The 11,313-nt window shown below is 38.8% G+C and overlaps 1 non-coding gene across 1 annotated transcript; it reads right to left on the reverse strand.

Moving 5' to 3' along the window:
• Positions 1 to 6,990: 6,990 nt before the first annotated feature.
• Positions 6,991 to 7,097, reverse strand: LOC127133515 (small nucleolar RNA R71). The gene has a single exon (XR_007807483.1). It is a non-coding gene; the product is annotated as a small nucleolar RNA R71 (small nucleolar RNA).
• Between the last annotated feature and the right edge of the window lie 4,216 nt (positions 7,098 to 11,313).

Below are 11,313 nucleotides of genomic sequence, written 5' to 3' on the forward strand. Positions count from 1 at the left end.
GGGTCATTTAATCTTATAAAAAACTGGATTTCTCAAATAAAGAGAAAATCGTAGTAAGGGTCTTCAACAGACTTCTACCGTGATTTACTGGGGAAAGTACCATTGGCTGTGACTACCACTTCACTGGTGATATAAGTCCTTGTAACGGAATACCTCACTGGGGATATAAAGTCACGTGATAAAAGAAAGGTTCTTGTAGTAGTCTTCAATAAACTTCTCTGACAAAATTTTCTTGGGAGATGGCGATTTGTTGGAAATAACGTTTGATATGTTGATAACTTCATTGGGGATAAACAAATTTCTCAAAAAGAGGCTGCCATTTATTATCCAAAATGGGAGTCAATAAGCTTCTCGGGAAAAGATAGCTACTTATTGGGGATCAAAGATCATGAAACAGGGTTCTCAAATAAAGAGACAGCTACCTGTTGAAGTCTTCATCAAACTTCTCTGGAAAGAAAACCATCTGATGGAAGAAAACTTCTATATTGATAATTCCTTCGAGATAGACAAGCTTCACTGGCGAAAAGGATATGTCTTCACTGGCGATAATGAAGATGTTTCTCCTGAGGAGACAGTGCAAAATAAATACACTCTCGATCTAGGTTTAACAACCTAGAGAGATTCACCATTAATTTCCAAATATTTGGCTCACTCTAGGAACAACTTGAGAGAAAAAAAAAAGTAAGACTCTACCAATTGGGAATGAAGCTCAATTGGGATTTTATCCTATCTAAATATGTAAAAGGACAACTAAAACAACCATCTTCCACGAGGAATGAACTCAGTGGGGAGTTTTGAAAGGATATAAACTCTCTGCTTAAGGTTGATGACTCCTATAGGGAAGGAAACATAACACCCAAGGATGAACATATTCAAAGAAATTGAGGTAAACGTCATCAAGGAATGCAAAAATGGATGTGAATTTGGTTATTCACGATATATATGCATGTATGTATATGTGCATGTATACATGTTATGTTTATGCTGACAAAAACAGATAAAACAGACACGTTGGGGACATAATATGTTTCATAGCTCAATATTTGGCTAGTCTCATTAAGGTGGAAAACATAACTGGAGATGAGTTAAAGGTCATCAAAGGAGAAAAGTCTCGTCGCGAGGTCAAATTCTCTCTGGGGAGAGGAAGATGCTTCATCTGGGGATGAAATGTGAACCTTTGGTGGAGCAAAGATCTTGTTGTTGGGTTCCAATTTCTCTAGAGAAGAAGACTTTACTTAAAAAATAAAATAAAACATGTAGACTCTACCAAGGACAGGTGTAGATATGTCAGGAAAACCTTTAAAATGATTCTTCCGGGGACATCATCAAAATTTGCATCTTCCACCGGGGATAATGAAGATCGCTGAAAAAGCTTGATTGTTTGTTTTAAAGCTTGATAGAAAATCCAGGCTTAACACTTTGCTAGGGAACATTGATTTCTAACATCCAACATTTCACAACTTACTCGCCGCTTGGGGATTTAACTATGAACGTTCTTTTTTTGCATTCACAAATCAAATCAAAATTTTATTTTGAAAAAAAAACTTTTTTTTTTGAAATATTCGTTTCAAGAATTTTTATCAAAATAAAAATGATATTTTTGCGGAGCAAAAATAAAATAAGGATTGCCAATAAATGGATAAGTCTCGAATTTTATTGATAGAATGGTGACCGCAGATGGCATGATCCCATGGATATTTACAAAGTTAGAAATATGGTAATATGGGAAAAGGCTACATTAAAATACAATGAAACTATTCTCCCTAACAAATTTGAATTCCGAATGTATTTGGGCTTCTGATAAAAGCCAGTTGAGAGCTTTGACATGCAGGCGTTGCTTCAAGTGATCCAATCTGATCTGATGCAGTTACTTGCCATAATCCTTTGTTTTGCCTAGATTTCCTTTTCAAGTTTTCAATCTACCAGGATAATCATTTTCTGTTTATGTCTCTAATTTTTGCCTGGACCTCCCTTTCGGGTTTTCAGTCCACCGAGACGCTCATTTTTGCCTAAGTCGCCTTTTTGGGTTTTCGACTTAGCGAGCTATTATTTTATTTTTCTAGGCGAAGTATTTCTTGAATGCGTCAGTATTCACAGGTCGTGGGAGCTCCTCACCATCCATATTTGTAAGAATCAAGGGGCCCCTAGAGAAGGCTTTCTTGACAACATATGGGCCATCATAATTAGGAGTCCACTTGCCCCTAGAATCAGATATGAAAGATTGAATCTTTTTAAGCACAAGGTCACCTTCTCTGAATACACGAGGTCGAACCTTCTTGTCGAATGCTTTCTTCATTCTCTGCTGATATAACTGACCATGGCATAAAGCCGTCATTCTCTTTTCTTCAATCAAATTCAGTTGGTCATACCTGCTTTGACACCATTCAGCTTCTGATAACTTAGCTTCCATCAAGACATACATTGACGAGATCTCTACTTCTATTGGGAGCATTTCTTCCATGCCATAGACAAGAGAAAAGAGGGTTGCCCCTGTTGAAGTGCGGACAGATGTAGATATCCATGCAGAGCAAAAGGGAGCATCTCATGTCAGTCCTTATAAGTCACTACCATCTTCTAAATGATCTTTTTGATGTTCTTGTTTGCAGCTTCAATAGCACCGTTCATCTTAGGTCTGTAGGGATAGGAATTGTGATGTTCAATCTTGAACTCTTCACACATTTCCTTCATCATTTTATTGTTCAGGTTTGAACCATTATCAGTGATGATTCTGCTTGGCACACCATAACGACAAATAAGTTGATTCTTGATAAATCTAACTACCACCTGCTTGGTCACATTTGCGTATGAGGCCGCTTCAACCCACTTTGTGAAATAATCAATAGCCACCAGAATAAAATAATGTCCGTTGGAAGGTTTGGTCTCAATCATACCAATCATGTCGATGCCCCACAAAGAGAAAGGTCGTGGAGAAGAGAGAACGTTGAGCAGAGTCGGAGGTACATGTATCTTGTCAGCATAAGTCTGGCATTTGTGACACTTCTTCACATACTTGCAACAGTCAGCTTCCATTGTCTGCCAATAGTAACCCGCTCTTAACATTTTTTTAGCCATTGTATGTCCGTTGGAGTGAGTACCAAAGGAACCTTCATGAACTTCTTGCATCAACAGGTCTGCTTCGTGTCTATCCATGCATCTGAGCAAAACCATGTCAAAGTTTCTCTTCTATAGCACATCTTCGTTCAGAAAGAAATTATTAGCCAATCTTCTCAAGGTCTTTTTATCTTTGTTTGATGCCTTAGGTGGATATTCTTGACTCTGAAGATAACACTTGATGTCGTGGTACCATGGCTTATCATCAGAGACTTCTTCCATTGCAAATATATGAGCAGGTCTATCAAGACGTATAACATCGATCTTAGGCACATCATTCTAACGATTCACAATGATCATGGAAGCCAAAGTTTCCAAGGCATCTTCCATTTGATTTTCCTCACGAGGGATGTGATGAAATTCAATATTGTTGAAGAAAGTAGATAACCTCCTTGCATAGTCTTTGCATGGGATTAGGCCAGGTTGACGAGTTTCCCATTCTCCTTTAATTTGATTGACAACTAGAGTGTAGTCTCCATAAACATCGAGATTTTTTATTCTAAGATTAATGGCTTCTTCTAGACCCATGATGCAAGTTTCGTATTCTGCCATGTTGTTCGTGCACTTGAATGTTAATCTTGCAGTAAAAGGGATATGTGAGCCATGAGGAGTGATGATTACTGCCCCAATACCATTACCATAAGCATTAACTGCTCCATCAAATATTAAACCCCATTGAGAACCTGGCTCTGGCCCTTCATTTGGCAGTGGTTCATTGCAATCTTTGGCTTTTAAGTACATCACATCTTCATCTGGAAATTCAAAATTTATAGACTCATAATCGTCGATTGGCTGATGAGGTAAATGATCGACCAAGACACTTCCTTTGATAGCTTTCAGGGTGTGATACTCAATGTCATATTCCGACAAGAGCATCTGCCAACGAGCAATTCTTCCAGTCAATGCAGGTTTTTCAAAGATATACTTAATCGGATCCATCTTGGATATCAACCAAGTTGTGTGATTCATCATATATTGACGGAGACGCTTGGCATCCCAAGGCAGAGCACAACAAGTTTTCTCTAGCATGGAATATCGGGATTCATAGTCAGTGAATTTCTTGCTCAAATAATAGATGGCATACTCTTTTCTTCCTGTTTCATCTTGTTGACCCAAGACACAACCCATAGATTCTTCTAGTACAGCCAGATACATAATCAATGGTCTTCCCTCAACTGGCAGGGATAAGATAGGAGGTTCCAGCAAATACTCTTTGATACTGTCGAAGGCTTTTTGACAATCATCCGTCCAAACACAACCCTGATCCTTTTGGAGGAGCTTAAAAATGGAAGCACAAGTAGAAGTCATATGAGATATGAACCTTGAAATGTAGTTCAAACGTCCAAGGAATCCCCTCACCTGCTTTTCTGTTTGAGGTGTTGGCATTTCCTGAATGGCTTTAACCTTGTCGGGATCAACTTCAATACCCTTTTGACTGACGATGAATCCTAAGAGCTTTCCTGATCGAACCCCAAAGGTGCATTGGGTTCAAGCGGAGTTTGTATTTTCTCAAACGCTGAAACAGTTTCAAAAGATACTCAACATGATCTTCCTTAGTCTATGATTTTGCTATCATATCTAATGACACTGAAATTCACCATATTTTCGACTCCGATTTCGCATGCATTTTAGTAGTTTTATTATCATTTTGTTGTGTTATTACTATGTTTCTCGTTGTTTTTAGGTTTTTACTTTAATCAGAGCCCCAATCGAGAAAAGGAGTGAAAAAGAGCTAAAAACCCTAAAATTCAGCATTTTGTACTTGTGGCTGCCACTGTGGCCGGCGCCGTAGACCCTGCCATGACGTGTCCTAGCTCAACTTCCCTCAACTTCCATGTTCCCCACTACTTCCACTAAGGCGCCTCAGATTGGCTTTGTGGCGGGCGCCATGGCCTTGTGGCGGGCGCCACAAGAGGAAAAGCTTTTCCTCCCATTTTCAAGTAGAAGGGCATCCTTGTCATCTCCATCTTTTTATTTGCTTATAAATAGAAACTCGAAATCACTTGTTTAGGCATCCAAAGTTAGAGCAGGGGCAAACTTAGAGCAAACTTAGTTTCACTTAGGCATATATTCAGTATTTTAAAGTGGTAATTGCTTCACATCGAGGTGTTATCACAATTGTGTAATCAAGTCTGTGATCGAGTCTGTAATCGAGTTTGGAGCACTTTGGAAGGAAGTTAATCATGCCGCCATTTTCATTTCCGTTTTGCAATTTATTCAACCCTCCGATTCGAGCAGGTTTTTATTACTTTGCCTTTATCTTATTTATTTCCCGCACTCGCTTTATCTTATTTATTTCCCACACTCGCTTTACTTTATTTATTTCCCGCACTCGCTTTACTTTATTTATTTCCCGCACTCGCTTTACTTTATTTATTACCCGCACTGTCTTTACTTTATTTATTTCTCACACTCGCTTTACTTTTATTTATTTCTCGCACTCGCTTTACTTTATTTATTTCTCGCACTCGCTTTACTTTATTTATTTTCCGCACTCGCACTAATTTTATTTAAATTAAGCGCACCTTTACTTTACCATGTATAACTAAATCTATAAGGTTAGAATGCAAGGATCATAATCGAACCGATAATCCGTACAATTGTTCTTAGAAACACTTAAGGGCTATTTTAACTTTCAACTTAAGTTTTCCCGGACTTAATTTCCGTTGGGTAAGATCGAAAACCGTCCAACATCTATTTAAACTTAATTTTTTTTAACTATCTCAAATACAGCGAAAGCGCTTTGTTTAGTTCATTAGGTGTTTTTAACTTAAGAAGAAAAGTGATTTTAAAACTATTTTCGGACGCGTTTATAAGTTTAGGGTCTGGTTCGTGAGGACCTCTTTTGGTTAAGAAATCCAGGTTAAAATACTTTTCAACTTAGTCAAGATACTATATTTCTTAAAAGTAGGTTTACTACTCTAACGCAATGCGTGCCTTTTTATAAGTGACAATAAGAGGGTTTGATTAGGGAGTACAACTCAGTTCTGAATACGCGAAAGCGACAGTTCCCGTTAAATTAGTTCTTTTCAGAGTAGGAAACACTGCCCATAAGTAGTTCTATTAGCGAGTACTTGGATTATTAATTGATTATGTGAATTACATTCGAGCCTGTCTTTATTAATCAAACTTTATTCAACACTTTACTTTTCATTGCACACTCTAAAAACACCTATTTTGATTACCTTTGATAAACACCATAACAATAGATAACGATAGATTGACACTTGGTCTCTGTGGATTCGACAATCTTTTATATTACTCTGACGCGTTCCCATACTTGCGAAAAGCACGCATCAAGTTTTTGGCGCCGTTGCCGGGGACCAATTTCGTCAAATTTCATTTCCCTGTTGTTATATCGTTTAGACTTAGGCTATTACCCGCCGGTCAATGCGAAGAACTCGCAGCACCGGAAGTTTAAGTTTAGTATACCCTCTGGCGGAACCTGAACATTATGCTCGCGCACGTTTTTTCTTTCATAGAATTAGGAGAGCTATGGCCGAAGATCAAAACCAAAGACCTCTTAAGGACTTCACTCAACCATCCAATGAAGAACCTAGTTCTAGTATAGTAAACCCAACCATCCCAGCTAATAATTTCAAACTTAAACCATCCCTGTTGCAACTAGTGCAACAGAGACAATTCGCAGGTCTCACTACTGAGAACCCAAACCAACATTTAAAAATATTTCTTCAATTAGCAGACACTTTTAAAACCAATGGAGCTTCTCCTGAGGCAATCCGTTTAAGATTATTCCCCTTTTCCCTCAAAGATAAAGCCCTATCTTGGTTAGATTTCCTTCCACCCAATTCCATTATGACTTGGGATAACCTTAGAAGAGTATTCCTTGCTAGATATTTTCCCCCGAGTAAGACCGCCGTTCTTCGAAACCATATAACTAGATTTACCCAGAACCAAGGAGAATCGATGTTCGAAGCTTGGGAGAGATATAAAGAGTTGTTACAAGCATGCCCATATCATGGCTTAGAAAATTGGTTAATCATTCAAACCTTCTATAATGGACTTCATTATAACACTAAGATGACCATCGACGCTGCCGCAGGCGGTGCTCTGATGAACAAACCTTATCCTGAAGCTAGTGCCCTCATCGAAGATATGGCTCAAAACCATCAATCATGGGGAGTCGAACGAGCGACAGTTGAGAAGAGGAAGCCCAAGGAGGAGTGCCTGAACTAAGCTCTATAGACATGATGCAAGCCAAAATGGACGCATTAGCCCTCAAAGTCGAGCATATGTGCATAAACCCGAATATTGTAGTCGCAGTTTCATCGTATTGTGAGATATGTGGAACCAAAGGACACCAATTTGCAGAATGCAGTCTATTAAATGAAACCCACTATGAGCAAGTGAACTACACCCAAGGGAACCCATATTCAAATACCTATAACCCTGGATGGAGGAATCACCCGAACTTCTCCTATAAGAACAATAACCCTATCCAAAATAAGGCACCTCCGAGACCTAGTTAGCAAGCCCCAAGATCAAATCAACCTATGCAACCTGTGCCACCAAAGCCGAGCCTTGAGAAAATTATGGAAAATTTTATCACTGCTCAAACCCAACAAAACAAAGAGTTCATGAACCAAAACATTCATGTTAACGAATTGATTACCCAGTTAGGAACCAAGGTTGACCAAACAGTTACTCATACTAAGATGCTTGAAACCCAGATCTTTCAGGTAGCTTTAAACCAAGCCCCCCATACCACACCTGGAGGACAATTCCCTGGGCAACCTCAACAGAATCCGAGAGGACAAGCCAATGCTATTACCATGCGAAGTGGGAATGCTTATGATGAGCCACCAAACCCAAGATTGAGTGAACCCAAAACTTCTGAGGAACATACCAAACCCCCGGACGAAGTAAAGGAACCAGAGGAACCTGAAAACCAGGAAGGTCAAGAAAAAGGAGAAAAACCTAAAGATAAAACTTATGTACCACCCCCACCATATAAACCACCTATACCATATTCGCAAAGACTCAAACAAACCCAGATCAATAACCAATATAAAAAATTTATTAAAGTTATAGAAAAACTTCGTGTAGAAATCCCTTTCACAAAAGCCATTACCCAAATACCTTCTTATGCAAAGTTTCTCAAAGACATCCTTACCAACAAACGTAGACTAGACGATCCGAAGCCCTTGGAATGCAATTATATTTTCGAGGATAAATTAGCAAAGAAAGACAAAGATCCTGGAAATTTCTCCATTCCTTGTCTTTTGGGAAGTCGTGTCACCGAAAAAGCTTTTCTAGACTTAGGAGCTAGTGTGAGCTTAATGCCTTTAGCGGTTTGTTAGAGGTTAAACTTAGGAGAATTACAGCCTACTAAGATGTCACTTCAGTTATCCGATAGATCTGTTAAGTATCCGATAGGCATTTTAGAAGATGTCCCTGTTAGGATAGGTCAGTTATTTATCCCTACTGATTTCGTTGTCATGGACATCAAAGAGGACAATGATATACCAATCCTTCTAGGTAGACCATTCTTATCAACTGCAGGAGCCATAATAGATGTCAAGAGAGGAAAGTTGACCTTTGAAGTAGGTGACGAGAAAATAGAATTTATACTTTCGAAATTTCTTATGGCACCTGTGATGGGAGATGCATGTTATGCCTTAGATATCATTGATGAATGTGTTAGAGAATTAGAACAAGAAGAAATCATAAAAATAATTAAGTTACCATCAACCCTCATAATGGAAGATGATGACTTTAAGAAACCCTACATCGATGATAACCTTTACGAATGTTTATCCCTTACCCCAGATCCTATGCCATGCCCTAAGAAACCAACCTTAGAACTTAAGGAACTGCCTAAGAATCTGAGATATGAGTTCCTCGATGAAGAGATGGACCGCCCAGTTATAGTTAGTGCTACTTTGAGCCAAAAGGAAACAAACCAACTTTTAAACATTTTACGAAGATATCCCTCAGCCTTAGGATATAATATCTCTGACCTGAAAGGTATAAGCCCGTCCGTATGCATGCATCGGATTTCGCTCGAAGAAGATTCAAAACCCTCCAGAGAACATCAGAGAAGAATAAACCCTATAATGAGGGATGTTGTTAAAAAAGAAGTTCTTAAGTTACTTAAGGCAGGTATAATCTATCAGATCTCGGATAGTAAGTGGGTGAGCCCTGTGCATGTAATACCTAAAAAGGGAGGCATCACAGTCGTGTAGAATGATAAAGGCGAACATGTAGCGAAACGATTAGAAGGAGGATGATGGATGTGTATAGATTATAGAAGATTAAATAAAGCAACCCGGAAGGACCATTTCCCTTTACCATTTATAGACCAGATGTTGGAGTGTCTAGCCAGACACTCTTATTTCTGCTATCTAGATGGGTACTCAGGATTCTTCCAAATACCTATTCACCCCGAAGATCAAGAAAAAACTACCTTTACATGCCCCTATGGAACTTTTGCCTATAGACGAATTTCGTTTGGCCTCTATAACGCCCCAGCTACTTTCCAACGCTGCATGATGTCAATCTTTGCAGATTACCTAGATGGTATCATGGAAGTGTTTATGGATGATTTCTCGGTTTGCGGATTTGATTTCCAAAATTGTCTTGCTAACCTTGAGAAAATCCTGGAGAGATGCGTGGAGGTGAACCTCGTGTTAAATTGGGAAAAATGTCATTTCATGGTGACCGAAGGAATTGTTTTAGGACACATAGTTTCCGAAAAAGGTATAGAGGTAGATAGAGCTAAAATAGAAGTTATAGAAAACCTAAAACCACCCAAAACTATCAGAGAAGTCTGAAGTTTTCTCGGACACGCTGGATTCTACCGGCGTTTTATTAAGGACTTCTCCAAAATCACTAAACCCTTAACTGGACTTTTAATGAAAGATGCTGAATTCATTTTCGATGAAAAATGTAATGACGCATTTAATCTTTTAAAGCAAGCATTAATCTCTGCACCTATTATGAAACCACCTGATTGGTGAGAACCTTTTAAGATAATGTGCGATGCTAGTGATTATGCGGTTGGAGCCGTTCTAGGACAAAGGAAAGATAAAAAATTACATGCCATTTATTATGCCAATAGAACCCTAGACGCTGCCCAACTTAACTACGCAACAACTGAAAAAGAATTACTCGTTGTAGTTTTCGCTATAGACAAATTTAGATCTTATCTAGTAGGAGCAAAAATTATAGTTTACACTGATCATGCTGCCATTCGTTACCTATTAAGTAAAAAAGATGTCAAGCCCAGGTTACTCCGATGGATTCTATTACTACAAGAATTTGATTTAGATATAAGAGATAAAAAAGACACTGAAAATGTAGTAGCTGATCACCTCTCTAGGCTAGAACACCTAAAATCAGACTTAGTACCCATAAATGATGATTTTGCCTATGATAGACTGATAGCTAGACTAGAAACCATTGAAGAAGACAACCTAAGCCCTCATGAGCACTTCCAAAAATCTTTAGCAGTAAGTAACGTACCATGGTATGCAGACTTCGTTAATTACCTAGCTGCTGATATTGTACCCCTGATCTTGACTACCACCGCAAGAAGAAATTCTTCCATGATGTGAGAAACTTTTATTGGGACGAACCGCTATTTTTCAAAAGGGGTAAAGATGGCATTTTTCGCCGTTGCGTTCCAGAAGAAGAGGTAAATAGTATTATAGAGCATTGTCATTCTGCACCCTATGGTGGACATGCGAGCACCTCTAAGACATACGCCAAGATTCTTCAAGTTGGCCTATTCTGGCCTACCATGTGGCGTGATGTCTATGCTTGCATTGTCAAATGTGATAGATGCCAACGCACTGGAAACATTTCGAGGCGTGATGAAATGCCTCTAAGAAACATTCAGGAAGTAGAACTCTTCGACGTATGGGGTACAGATTTCATGGGACCCTTCCCACCATCCTTAGGAAACAAGTATATCTTAGTAGCTGTAGACAACGTATCTAAGTGGATTGAAGCCATAGCTGCATCCACAAATGATACTAGGGTAGTGATTAAGCTATTTAAAAACTATATATTCCCTAGATTTGGAACACCACGTTTAGTCATAAGCGATGGAGGATCACACTTCATATCGAGAATATTTGACAAACTTTTAAGAAAATATGGAGTTAGGCATAGAGTAGCAACACCATACCACCCACAGACCAGTGGCCAAGTAGAAGTATCTAATAGGGAGATAAAACA

This window comes from Lathyrus oleraceus, chromosome 3, assembly GCF_024323335.1.
Source record: "Lathyrus oleraceus cultivar Zhongwan6 chromosome 3, CAAS_Psat_ZW6_1.0, whole genome shotgun sequence".
Classification (NCBI taxonomy): domain Eukaryota; kingdom Viridiplantae; phylum Streptophyta; class Magnoliopsida; order Fabales; family Fabaceae; genus Lathyrus; species Lathyrus oleraceus.